At 36.4% G+C, this 12,500-nt stretch overlaps 1 pseudogene; it reads right to left on the bottom strand.

The window, feature by feature from the left end:
- Window positions 1-1,922: 1,922 nt before the first annotated feature.
- Window positions 1,923-4,656, bottom strand: LOC143028117 (uncharacterized; annotated as a pseudogene).
- Window positions 4,657-12,500: the final 7,844 nt, after the last annotated feature.

The raw sequence follows: 12,500 nt of genomic DNA, 5'->3' as shown, positions 1-12,500 counted from the left end.
GGTTGAAGTGGATGTACATGTTGTTGAATTATATGTGGAAGTTGATGTTGAAGTAGTTGTAGATGTTGTGGTGGTTGAAATGGAAGTAGATGTTGTTGAAGTAGATGTGGTTGTTGACGAAGATGTGGAAGTTGGTGTTGAAGTAGAAGTAGATATTGTATTGATTGAAGTGGAAGTGGACATATATGTTGATGAAGTAAATGTGAATATTGATGTTGAAGTAGTTGTTGTAGATGTTGTCGCGGTTGAAATAAAAGTAGATGTTGTTGAAGTAGACGTGATTGTTGACGTAGATGCGGAAGTCGATGTTGAATTAGTAGCAGATGCTGTAGTGGTTGAAGTGGAAGTGGGTGTAGATGCTATTGAAGTAGATGTGTAAGTTGATGTTGAAATATTTTTTGTAGATGTTGTAGTGGTTGAAATGGAAATAGATGCTGTCAAAGTAAATGTGGAAGTTGTTGTTGAAGTGATAGTTGTAGTGTTTGAAGTGAAAGTGGTAGTTGCAAATGAAATTGAAGTAGTAGCTGGAGATGTAGTAGTGGTTGAAGAGAAGGGGATGTAGATGTTGTTGAAGAAGTTGTTAAAGTTGAAGTGGAAGTAGTAGTTGTAACTATTGTAGTGGTTGAAGTGGATTTACTTGTTGTTGAAGTAGATTAGGAAATTAATGTTAAATTAGTAGTAGAAGTAGTAGTAGAAGTAGTAGTAGTAGTGAGGCATCTCACTCCCGAAACGAGTATGAGAAGATCAGGATGTACGAAGAGCGTATACAGAATGTAGACCAGGGCTCATTCACTCCTATAACCTTTACGACTTTAGGTGGGATGGGTCCTAGAGCAAAGGCATTTTACGCTCGGCTGGCAGATGTGATGGCTGAAAAGAAACAACAACCAAAAAAACAGTATTGTTGCATGGATGAGATGTAGACTATCATTCTCACTCCTAAGATCAGCCCTCCTATGCCTGAGAGGTACCAGGTCCCCCACCGCCCAAATCAGCACATATAGAAAACCTAGATTTTGAGCAGACGGTGGTTGACAGTAGGATAAATGAACTTTTGTATTAGGCATTATTAAAAGATGAATAGATAAATAAAAGGGTCGTCGACCACAGTCATTGGCGGGAGAGGGGCCAATGAACTGTGTCTGTGGGAGACAGATCCTGCTGCTTCCACCACGCAATTCCACGAATGATGGAGGTCGTAATAAAAAATAAAAAATAAATAAAATAAAAAGTAGTAGTAGTAATAGTAGTAGATGTTGTAGTGGTTGAAGTTGAAGTGGATAAACATGTTGTTAAAGTAGATGTAGAAGTTGTTGAAGAAGTAGTAGTAGATGCAGTAGAGGTTGAAATAAATAGGGATGTAGATATTGCTGAAGTAAATGTGGAACTTGATGCTGAAGTAGTTGTTGTATATGATGTGGTTAAAGTGGAAGTAGATGTAGTTGTTGAAGTAGATTTAGAATCTGATAATGAAGTAGTTGTTGTAGATTTAGTAGTGGTTAAGGTGGAAGTAGATGCAGATGCACTTGAAGTAGATGTGGAAGTTGATATTGAAGTAGTAGTTATAGTGGTTGAAATGGAACTGGATGTAGATGTTGTTGAAGTAGATGCGGAAGTTTACGTTGAGGTAGTAGTTGTAGATTTACTAGTGGATGAAACTTAAATGGATGTAGATGTTGAAGTATATGTGGTTCTCGAAGTAGATATAGAAATTGAAGAAATAATTGTAATGTTATAGTGGTTGAAGTGGATGTGTATATATATGTTGCTGAAGTAGTAATTGTAGATGTTGTAGTGGTTGTAATGTATGTGTATGTAGATATTGTTGAAGTAGATGCGGAAGTTGATGTTGAAGTAGTAGTTATAGATGTAGTAGTGGGAGTGGATGTGTATGTAGATGTTGTTGAAGTAGATGTAGAAGTTTATATTAAAGTAGTTGTAATTGTTGTAGTAGTGGGAGTGAATGTAGAGGTTGTTGAAGTATATGTGGTTGCTGAAGCGGATGTGGAAATTGATGTTGAAGTAGTAGTTGCAGAATTTGTAGTGGTTGAAGTGGATGTGGTTGTAGATATTGCTGAATTAGATGTGGAAATTGATATTGAACTGGTAGTTGTAAATGTTGTAGTGGTTGAAGTAGAAGTGGATGTAGATGTTGATAAAGTAGATGTGGTTGTTGAAGATGTAGAAGTTGATGTTGAAGTAGTTGTAAATACTGTAGTGGTTGAAGTGGAAGTAGATGTTGTTGAAGTGGATGTGGAAGTTGTTGTTGAGGTAGTACTTGTAGATATTGTAGTGGTTGAAGTGGAAGTGAATGTAGATATTATTGAAGTTTATGTGGAGGTTGATATTGAAGTAGTAGTTGCAGATGTTATGGTTGAAATGGAAGTCGATGTTGTCGAAGTAGATGCGAAAGTTCATAGTGAAGAAGTATTTGTAGATATTTTAGTGGTTGAAGTAGAAGTGATTAAATATTTTGTTGAAGTAGATCTTCTTATTGATATTGAAGTAATTGTTGTAGATGTTGTAGTGGTTGAAGTGAAAGTAGATGTTGTTGAAGTAGAGTTGGAAGTTGATATTGAAATAGTAGTTGTAAATGTTTCAGTGGTTGAAGAAGTGGGTGAAGATCTTGTTATTAATGTTGAAATAGTTGTTGTAGATGCTGTAGTGGATGAAGTGGAAGTTGATGTTGTTGAAGTAATGTCGAAATTAATATTGAAGTAGTAGTTATAGATATTATAGTGGTTAATGCAGAGGTGGATGTAGTTGTTGTTGAAGTAGATGTGAAAGTTGATGTTGAAGTAAATGTTGTAGTGGTTGAAGTGGGAGTAGTTTTTGTTGAAGTAGATGTGGAAGCTGATGCTAAAGTAATTGTAGATATTGTAGTGATTAAATTGCAGGAGATGTATATATTGCTGAAGTAGATATGGAAGTTGATGTTGAGCTAGTTATTGTAGATATCGTAGAAGTAGATGTTGAAGAAGTGGAAGTGGAAGCTATTGAAGTAATAGTTGTAGATATTGTAGTTGTTGAAATATAAGTTGATGTAGATGTTGTTGAAGTAGATGTGGAAGTTGATTTTGAAATAGTTGTTGTAGATGTATTGGTTGAAGCGGAAGTGGATGTATATGTTGTTGAATTAGATGTGGTTGTTGAAGTAGATGTGGAAGTAGTTGCTCAGGATGTAGTCGTAGATGTTGTAGTGGTTGAAGTGTAAGTAGATGTGGAAGTTAATGTTGAAGCAGTTGATGTAGATCTTGTAGTGGTTGAAGTGAAAGCAGATGTTGTTGAAGCAGATGTGAAAGTTAATGCTGAAGTAGCAGTTGTAGATCTTCCAGAGGTTGAAGTGGAAGTGGATGAAGATTTTGTTGAAGTAGATGCTGTTGTTGATGTTGAAATTGTTGCAGACATTGCAGTGGTTGAAGTGGAAGTGGATGTAGATGTTGAAATAAATGAGGAAGCTAATGTTGAATTAGTAGATGTAGTGGTTAAAATGGAAGTGGAAGTAGATGTTATTGAAGTAGATGTGGAAATTGATATTGAATTAGTAGTTGTAGAAGTTGTAGTTGTTGTAGTGGAAGTGGTGGTAGATTATGTTGAAGTAGATGTAGAAGTTTATGTTTAAGAAGTCTCTGTGTATATTGTAGTGCCTGAAGTAGAAGTACATGTTGTTGAAGTAGATGTGGAAGTTGATATTGAAGTAGTAGTAGATGTTGTAGTGGTTAAAGTGGAAGTGGAAGATTTTGTTGAAGAAGTTGTTGTACTGGTTGAAGTGGAAGTGGATGTAGATGTTGAAGTATATGTGGAAGATGATGTTGAAGTAATTGTAGATGTTGTGGTAGTTGAAAAAGAAGTAGATGTGGTTGAAGTAGATGTGCTTGTTGGTGCAGATTTCAAAGTTGATGTTGAGGTACTAGTAGATGTTATAGTGATTGAAGTGGAAGTGAATATAGACGTTGTTGAAGTAGATGTGGAAGTTGGTGTTGAAGTAGTTGTTTTAGGTGTTGTGGTGGTTGAAATAGAAGTAGATGTTGCTGAAGTAGATGTGGATGTTGACGTAGATGTGGAACTCGATGTTGAAATAGTAGTAGATGTCGTAGTGGTTGAGGTGGAAGTGGGTGTAGATGTTATTGAAGTAGATGTGGAAGTTTATGTTGAAGTAGCAATTGTAGATGTTAAAGATGTTATAGTGGAAGTAGAAGTTGAAGTAGATGTGGAAGTTGTTGTTGAAGTGATAGTTGTAGTGAAAGTGGTAGTTGCAAATGAAATTGAAGTAGTAGTTGTATACGTAGTAGTGGTCGAAATGGAAGTGGATGTAGATGTTGTTGAAGTAACTGTGAAAGTGGAAGTGGAAGTAGTAGTTGTAAATATTGTAGTGGTTAAAGTGAATGTAGCTGTTATTGAAGTAGATTTGGAGATTGATGTTAAAGTAATAGTAGTAGTAGTAAACGTTGTTTGGGTTGAATTTGAAGTGGATGTAGATGTTGTTGAAGTAGATGTAGTTGTTGATGTTGAAGAAGTTGTAGTAGATGCAATGGAGGTTGAAGTGGATATGGATGTAGATATTGTTGAAGCAGATGTGGAACTTGATGCTGAAGTAGTTGTTGTAGATGTTGTGGTTGAAGTACAGGTAGATGTAGTTGTAGAAGTAGATTTGAAAGTTGATGATGAAGTAGTTCTTGTTTATGTAATAGTGGCTAAAGTGAAAGTAGATGCAGATGCACTTGAAGTAAATGTGGAAGTTGATATTGAATTTGTAGCTTTAGTGGTTGTAGATGTTATTGAAGTAGATTTAGAAGTTCATGTTGAGGTAGTAGTTGTAGATTTAGTAGTGGATGAAGTTGAAATGGATGTAGATGTTGTTGAAGTATATGTGGTCGTTGAAGCAGATATGGAAGTTGAAGTAGTAATTGTAGATGTTATGGTGGTTGAAGTGGGTCTGTATATATATGTTGTTGAAGTAGATGCGGAAGCTGATGTTGAAGTAGTAGTTGTAGATGTAGTGGTAGTATATGTGTATGTAGATGTTGCTGAAGTAGATGTAAAAGTTGATATTAAAGTAGCTGTAATTGCTGTAGTGGTGGAAGTTAATGTAGATATTGTTGAAGTAGATGTGGAAGTTGATGTTGAAGTAATAGATGTTGCAGTGGTTGAAATGGAAGTGGAAGTAGATATTGTTGAAGTAGATGAGGAAGTTGATATTATTTGTAAAGTAATAGTTGTAGGTGATATAGTGGTTGAAGTTGAAGTGGGTATAGATATTGTTGAAGTAGATTTGGAAGTTGATGTTCAAATAGTTATTGTAGATGCCGTAGTAGATGTTGATGAAGTGGATATGTAAGTTGATGTTGAAGTAGCAATTGTAGATGTTGTAGTGGTTGAACTGGAGGTTGAAGTGGATGTTATTGAAGTAGATTTGACAGTTGATGTTGAAATACTTGTAGATGCTGTAGTGGTTGAAGTGTAAGTGTAAGTATATATTGTTGAAGTAGACGTGGAGGTTGTTGTTGAAGTGATAGTTGTAGTGCTTAAAGTGAAATTGGTAGTTGCATATGAAATTGAAGTGGCAGTCGCAAATGTAGTAGTGGTTGAAGTGGAAGTGGATGTAGATGTTGCTGAAGTAGATGTGAAAGTTAAAATGGAAGTAGTAGTTGTAAATATTGTGGTAGTTAAAGTGGATGTAGCATTTATTGAAGTAAATATGTAAATTGATGTTAAAGTAGTAGTAGTAGTAGTAGTAGTTGTAGTAGTAGTAGTAGTAGTAGTAGTAGTAGTAGTAGTAGTAGTAGTAGTAGTAGTAGTAGTAGTAAACGTTGTAGTGGTTGAATTTGAAGTGGATATAGATGTTGTTGAAGTAGATGTAGAAGTTGATGTTGAAGAAGTTGTAGTAGATGCAATGGAGGTTGAATTGGATGTGGACATAGATATTGTTGAAGCAGATGTGGAACTTGATGCTGATGTAGTTGTTGTAGATGTTGTGGTTGAAGTGGAGGTAAATGTAGTTGTTGAAATAGATTTGAAAGTTGATGATGAAGTAGTTCTTGTAGATCTAATAGTGGTTAAAGTGAAAGTAGATGCAGATGCACTTGAAGTAAATGTGGAAGTTGATATTGAAGTTGTAGCTTTAGTGATTGAAGTGGAAGTGGTTGTAGATGTTGTTGAAGTAGATTTAGAAGTTCATGTTGACGTAGTAGTTGTAGATTTAGTAGTGGATGAAGTTGAAATGGATGTAGATGTTGTTGAAGTATATGTGGTCGTTGAAGCAGATATGGAAGTTGAAGTAGTAATTGTAGATGTTATAGTGGTTGAAGTGGGTCTGTACATATATGTTGTTGAAGTATATGCGGAAGTTGATGTTGAAGTAGTAGTTGTAGATGTAGTGGTAGATGTGTATACAGATATTGCTGAAGTAGATGTAAAAGTTGATATTAAAGTAGCTGTAATTGCTGTAGTGGTGGAAGTTAATGTAGATATTGTTGAAGTAGATGTGGAAGTTGATGTTGAAGTAATAGATGTTGCAGTGATTGAAATGGAAGTGGAAGTAGATATTGTGTTGAAGTAGATGAGAAAGTTTATGTTAAAGTAATAGTTGTAGATGATGTACTGGTTGAAGTTGAAGTGGGTGTAGGTATTGTTGAAGTAGATGTGGAAGTTGATGTTGAAGTATTTATTGTGGATGTCGTAGAAGTAGATGTTGATGAAGTAGATATGTAAGTTGATGTTGAAGTAGTTGTTGTAGATGTTATAGTGGTTGAAGTGGAGGTTGATGTAGATTTTATTGAAGTAGATGTGGAAGTTGATGTTGATATATTTGTTGTAGATGTTGTAGTGGTTGAAATGCATGTGGAAGTAGACGTTGAAGTATATGTTCTTGTTGAAGTAGATGTGGAAGTTGTTGATGTTTTTGTTGTTGTTGTTGTTGTTGTTGTTGTTGTTGTTGTTGTTGTTGTTGTTGTTGTTGTTGTTGTTGTTGTTGTTGAGGTAGTAGTTGCATATGCTGTTGTGGTTGAAGTGAAAGTTGGTGTAGTTGTTGTTGAAGTAGATGTGAAAGAAGTTGTTAAGAGAGCAGTTGTAAATGTTGTAGTGGAAGTTGATGTAGTTGTTGTTGAAATAGATGTAAAAGATGTTGTTGAGGTAGCAGTTGTAGATTTTGTAGTGGTTGAAGTGGATGTAGATGTTGAAGTACATGTGGAAGTTGATGTTGAAGTAGTTGTAGACGTTGTGGTGGTTGAAGTGACAGTTGATGTAGGTGTTGTTAAAATAGATGTGGAATTTGTTGTTGAGGTAGAAGTTGTAGATGTTGTAGTGGTTGAAATGGATGTAGATGTTGTTGAAGTATATGTGGAAGTTGATGTTGAAGTAGTTGTAGATGTTGTGGTGCTTGAAGTGGAAACTGATGTAGATGTTGTTGAAATTGATGTGGAAGATGTTGTTGAGGTAGCAGTTGTAGATGTTGTAGTGGTTGGAGTGGATGAAGATGTTGTTGAAGTATGTGTGGAAGTTGATGTTGAAGTAGTTGTAGATGCTGTGGTGGTTGAAATGGAAGTAGATGTTGTTGAAGTATTTGTGGGAGTTGATGTTGAAGTAGTTGTAGATGCTGTGGTGGTTGAAATGGAAGTAGATGTTGTTGAAGTACATGTGGTTGTTGACGTAGATTTGGAAGTCGATGTTGAAGTAGTAGTAGATGTTGTAGTGGTTGAAGTGGAAGTGGGTGTAGATGTTATTAAAGTAGATGTGGAAGTTGATGTTGAAATAGTTGTTGTAGATGTTGTAGTGGTTGAAGTGTGAGTAGATGTTGTTGAAGTAGACGTAAAAGTTGTTGTTGAAGTGATAGTTGTAGTGTTTGAAGTGAGAATGGTAGTTGCAGGTGAAATTGAAGTGATAGTTGTAGATGTAGTAGTGGTTGAAGTGGAAGTGGGTGTAAATGCTGTTGAAGTAGATGTGAAAGTTGAAGTGGAAGTGGTAGTTGTAACTATTGTAGTGGTTGAAGTGGATTTAGTTGTTGTTGAAGTAGATTTGGAAATTGATGTTAAAGTAGCAGTAGCAGTAGTAGTTGCTGTAGTGGTTGAAGTTGAAGTGGATGTAGATGTTGTTGAAGTAGATATGGAAGTTGATGATAAAGTAGTAGATGTTCTAGTGGTTGAAGTGGAAGTGGGTGTAGATTTTATTGAAGCGGATGTTCTTGTTGAAGTAGGTGTGAAAAGTGTTTTTGAGGTAGTAGTTGTAGATGTTGTAGTGGTTGAAGTGGAGGTAGATGTAGATGTTGTTAAAATAGATGTGGAAATTGCTGTTGAGGTAGTAGTTGTAGTTGTTGTAATGGTTGAAGTGGAAGTGGATGTAGATGTTGTTGAAGTATATGTGGAAGTGGATGTTGAAACAGTTATTGCAGATATTGTGGTGATTGACGTGGAAGTAGATGTTATTGAAGTGGATGTGGTTTTTGACGTAGACGTGGAAGTTAATTTTGAATTAGTTGATGTTGTAGTGGTTGAAGTAGATGTGGAAGTTAATGTTGAGGTAGTACTTGTAGATTTTGTAGTGGAAAAAGTTGAAATGGATGTAGATGTTGATGTATATGTGGTTGTTGAAGTAGATATGGAAGTGGAAGTAGTAATTGTAGATGTTGTAGTGGTTGAAATGGATGTGTATGTAGATATTGTTGAAATAGATGTAGAAGTTGATGTTGAAGTAGTAGTTGTAGATGTAGTGGTAGTGGATGTATATGTAGATGTTGTTGAAGTAGATGTAAAAGTTGATATTAAAGTAGTTGTAACTGTTGTAGTGGTGGGAGTGAATGTAGATGTTGTTGAAGTAGATGTGGTTGCTGAAGTGGATGTGAAAATTGATGTTGAAGTAGTAGTTGCAGAATTTATAGTGGTTGAAGTGGATGTGGTTGTAGATATTGCTGAAGTAGATGTGGAAGCTGATTTTGAACTGGTAGATGTAAATGTTGTAGTGGTTGAAGTAGAAGTGGATGTAGATGTTGATAAAGTAGATGTGGTTGTTGAAGAAGATGTAGAAGTTGTTGTTGAAGTAGTAGTTGTAGATGCTGTAGTGGTTGAAGTGGAAGTAGATGTTGATGTAGATGGGGATGTCGAAGATGTGAAAGTTGATTTTGAAGAGGTAGCTATGGATGATGATGTTAACACTGAAGCTGAAGTAGAGGTTGATGGTGAAATAGAAGTGGATGTTGATGTAGAAGTGGACATTGAAGGGGAACTAATTGTAAAAGATGTGGAAGCAGGGGTCGATGTGGATGCTGAAGTAATAGTTGTTGTGGGTGAGGAAAATGTTGAAGATAAAGTAGATGTTGATGGCGAAGTAGAAGTAGATGTGGATACAGAAATGGATGTTGAAGGAGAACTACTTGTTGTAGATGTGGAAGCAGGGGTTGATGTCGATGTTGAAGTAATAGTTGTTGTAGTTGAGGGCAATGTTGAAGATGAAGTAGATATTAATGGTGAAGTAGAAGTGGATGTGGAAGTAAAGGTGGATGTTGAGGGAGAACTACTTTTTGTAGATGAGGAAGCAGAGTGTGATGTAAATCATGGGAAGAGGTACCACTTGGTTAAGGTACGTGGATGACATAATTGTGGTGATGCCAAAAGGAACCAATGTAGAAAATAAGCTAAGAAGACTCAACGCTCTGAATAAAGACATTCAATTCACAGTTGAGCTAGAAAAAGAGTGTAAGTTATCGTTTTTAGACACGCTTTTACATAGAGGTTCTGAACAGGTAAGTTTCTCAGTATACAGGAAGCCCACCCATAGGAACGAACTGGTGTTCTGATAGGTTTCTTTCTCAGAGCTTTTCGTATCTGCAGTAAAAGACTCCTAGAAGATGAACTGGCATACATCAAGAATATTTTTAAGAAGCTGAAATAATACCCCGGAGGTTTGATCACCGGAACAATGAAGAAAGCCAAGAAGATCTACGATAGCTCAAATGTCCAGGCCCCGGGAAAAGATAAGTCACAATTTATAACTGTCCCTAATTCTACGAACACCGGAGCTATTGATAATTATTCGATAAAAGTTGGAATAAATATGGCAAAAATGTCTTCCAATAAGATAGGAAAAATATTTAGAAAGCATATTAATATTCGTAATAACCTCAGTGTCATTTACCGCATTCCATGCAGCGGCTGTCCATCATCATACTTCGGCGAGTCAGGTCGAGGGATCAAGAAACGCTTGAGTGAGCACAAAAACGACCTCAGGACGCATAGAACATCTAACTCCCTGGTTCGTCACCTAGACCAATGCAGACGCTTATCTGACTGGAGCCGCGTGGAAATTCTACACGAGGGACTCGAGAAGAAGATGAGAAAAAATGTGGAAGGTGCGCACATTGTTACCAGGGAAAACAACAACAACAGAGATGGATTTACATGCCTCTCAAAAGCAGCAAGTGTCTTGGTAATTAAATCGGTAGCCAAAGGGAAAACCTGATACATCCATCCACTCATAGTTTGGCGGGTTCCCTCTGAAGAAGACCAAGTTGGTTGCAACGTTAGGGCAATAAACTCTATTCCCAACACATCTTCGTTTACCCTTCCCCGCCCAATTATCTCTTATTTGTCTTAAATAGTTTATATATATATATATATATATATATATATATACATATGTATATATATGTATATATGTATATGTATATATATATATATATATATATATATATATATATATATATACAGTACTGGAAAAATTATTATGGATTTTCCTGATAATTCTACCCTTTCAAATTTGAAAGCAAGTGAGACCCATGAACAGCTAAAAAAAAAATGAATCTACAAATACTTATTGTCTAGTACTTGGTTTGAGCATTTTTTGTTGACAGAGGCTTCCGCACACGTCTAGGCAAACAAGAAATGTAGCTGAATAGAACCAATCATGTATTAGTTGCTATATGAGTTGAATTTTGTTTGTTATTGACACTTGATGTATTTCGTCATTCAGTTCGTCCTACAAACTCTCAATTGGATTAATATCCGCTGAATTTCCAGCCCATGGTAGCAACTGAATACTATTCTGGGTGCACCATGTCTTGACTTTCTTTGCTGTGTGACATGGGTCAGAGTCCTGCTGGAAAATCCATGGCTCTTTTCCATACCATTCCCTTGTTTGTGGTATAGGCGAGTTTCCAGAACTTTAATATACTTGTCTTGATTCATGGTGCCATCTACGATGTGTAGGCGACACGTACCATGCACTAAAATGGCCCCCACACCATAATTTTCTGAGGAAACTTGATGGGGGTTTCCAAGTATTCTGCCTTAAATTTCTCTCCAGCTCTCACCAATAATAATAATAAACTGACATAATTCGTGAATCAATAGTTTGGGGATCGATGAGCTGAAAAGTTTGGGAATCCCTGGTCTAAAACAAAAACATTAGGCACCAACAGCTCCATTGATAAAATCAGAGAATACAAAGAGAAATTGGGAATAATCATGAAAGAAAAGCAACACAATGACTTAAACGAAGAAAAGGACTCGTCAATATAAGATACTCATTAGAAAGATTCTCACTGCTGGTTTTGTCAAAACTCTTCACCGTCTACCTGGAAGCATAGAAAATTATCGAAATAAGGATCAAAAGAATCTCAAGCAGAAAGCAGTCTTGACAAAAAGTTTTCTTGTATATCCACCGGGAATATATACAGTATATTATTGCAGTATTTCTCAACCTTGGAAGCTTCGTGGATCTCTTGATACAGGATTAGACAGGACATAGTCAATTTTTCTATTCATTTAGTGGCACAAACATTATATGCTATATGGATCATCGCCACATTCTGAGAAACATAGCTAGGCAAGGAAAAATTAGAAAAAAGAGCACATTATATAACCATGAATTTTATATATATATATATATATATATATATATATATATATATATACATATATATAAATATATATATACATATATATATACATATATATATATATATATATATATATATATAACGTATTCAAAATGATTCTGAAATGAACTCAGTGGTGACGGTGTTTGGGGGACACTTTCGTAAGGGTGATTGGCTGTACAATACCGACTACCGATACGTGGTGACGTCACGGCAACGGTGACAACTGATTGGCCGAGAGTGGTGACGTCACGGCAACGCAGATGACTGATTGGCCGAGAACGCTGACGTCACGGCAACGGAGACGATTGATTGGCCGCGAGCAAAGGGCCCTCTCGCGAATCAGTTCAAGCGCCCATGGCGAAGCCATAACGAAGAAGCCGATACCAAGAGACGAAAAGGCGAAGAAGCGTAGACAGAGGCGTAGATAGAAGCACCTATGGAAATGGCTAATGGCTACCAAGGGCATAATGAAGAAGACGTTCCAAAAAGATAAGGTGTCGGCAGCTAGACTAAGGTACGAGCACAGTAAAACGTTCCCTGGGTTGTACGCTGATACCAAGATCTGGTAAAAGCGTCTATACACGAGTTCCAAAGGAAGATGATCGCCTTCAAATCAACTCGAGATAACGAT

This window comes from Oratosquilla oratoria, chromosome 9 (genome assembly GCF_046742065.1).
Source record: "Oratosquilla oratoria isolate Oo_2021 chromosome 9, ASM4674206v1, whole genome shotgun sequence".
Classification (NCBI taxonomy): domain Eukaryota; kingdom Metazoa; phylum Arthropoda; class Malacostraca; order Stomatopoda; family Squillidae; genus Oratosquilla; species Oratosquilla oratoria.
The sequence above is the reverse complement of the archived record's forward strand: the minus strand, read 5'-3'. Positions and strand labels throughout refer to the sequence as shown.